Genomic DNA, 1,761 nt, shown 5'->3' with positions numbered 1-1,761 from the left:
GGTTCAAACCCCAGCATTTCAATAACTCATTTTCAAAGTGGCAAGCTGTCATAAGTGGGGTCCCCCAGGGGTTAATATTGTCCCCAACGCTGGTTAATATCTTCATAAATGACCTGGATGATGAGATCAATTGTACCCTGATGAAGTTTGCTGAGGACACCAAACTGAGTGGGGGAGCAGACACTGTAGAAGGGAGAGTCATCCTGCAGGAAGACCTGGATAGGCTGGAAGAGTGGGATATGGATAGGCTGGAAGGGTGGGATAACAAGAACCTGATGAATTTCAACAAGGACAAGTGTAAGGTCTTGCACAGGGGAAAACATAATCCAGGAGTGCAGCACAGGCTGGGATCTAGCAGGCTGGAAAGCAGCTCTGTGGAAAGGGACCTGGGGGTCCGGGTGGACAACAGGCTCGACATGAGTGAGCAGTGTGCTGCTGTGGCAGAGAAACCCAACAGCATGCTGGGTGCAGCAAGAGAGGCATCGCCTGCAGAGATAAAGAAGCCACCCTCCCACTCTACTCAGTGCTGGACAGGCCACGCCTGGAGTACTGATGATGTAGGCGTCTTACACCATATGAAGTATTCTGGGCATCACCTGCATCTTCAGACAAGCATCAGTTTCCTGAAAGTTTTATGCCTTATCTGAGAATTGCATGCACGTATCTTTCATATTTTATGATATCTGAAATGACATTAGATGCTAACAGCTGTTAAACTAGATACCTCTCTAGACTCTGCACACTATGTGAGAGATGTGGGCAGGCTGGAGAGGGTTTGGAGAAGGGCCGCAAAGATGATCAGAGGGCTTGGAAGCTGCCACATGAGGAAAGGCTGAGAGAACAGAGTTTGTTCAGCCTTAAGAAAAGAATGTTTAGGGAAGACATTATCACCACATTCTAGTATTTAATGGATGACTACGAAGAAGATGAAGACTCCTTTTTTACAAGGAGTCATGAAAAAGATTACGGGTAATGGCTACAAGTTACTCCTGGGGAGACTCTGACTGGACATAAGAGGAAGATTTTTCACAATAAGAACAATCAACCATTGGAATTTCTGGGACATTCCCCAGCATTGGACATGTTTAAGATTCAGATGGACAGTGGCTGAGCCATCTTGCCTAGACCAGACTTTTCCCAAGAAAGGCTGAACCAGATGACCCTTGAGGTCCCTTCCAACCTGGTATTATATGATTCATCCAGCTGCCTGGCTGTAGGGTTGTCCACGGGCTGCAGGTGGATATGTGCTCCACTGTGGACCTCCATGGGCTGCAGGAGGACAGTCTATCAGACTCAGTAGTGCTTCTTTTCCCCCACATGTCCACGGAAAGAAGAGCTAATACTAATTTCCTCACTTAAAAGTGTTCAGATGTTATTTAAAAATTTATTTTCAGTCCTGTGATTAAATTTACCTTCAGTCCTGTGATTAAATTTACCTTTCCAGCTCTGGTTTGGTTCACACAGGTGAACCAAATGAGTGGTAACTTCTCTAAATGAATGTAACTTTTCAAAAGAAATCTTTTGGCAGGGGAACAGCAGTATACAATGGTCATCTGACAAATGCAAAGATGTAAGTCAGCTTTCCCCTCTGAGAGTGCATTGCTGCCTTGTGAACATGGAGCTGGTAGGCAGCAGGTTGTATGTTAATAACTGAGAGGGAAAACATTCAGAAAGGGGAATGATGTCTACCAGCCTAGACAGAATGTCAGCGGCCAGCACCAGTAGAGCTATTATTACTTTAATAAGATCAAAAGAAACATT

This window comes from Merops nubicus, unplaced genomic scaffold (genome assembly GCF_000691845.1).
Source record: "Merops nubicus isolate BGI_N331 unplaced genomic scaffold, ASM69184v1 scaffold13586, whole genome shotgun sequence".
In the NCBI taxonomy this organism is placed as follows: Eukaryota; Metazoa; Chordata; class Aves; order Coraciiformes; family Meropidae; genus Merops; species Merops nubicus.
Note: the sequence above shows the minus strand (reverse complement) of the source record.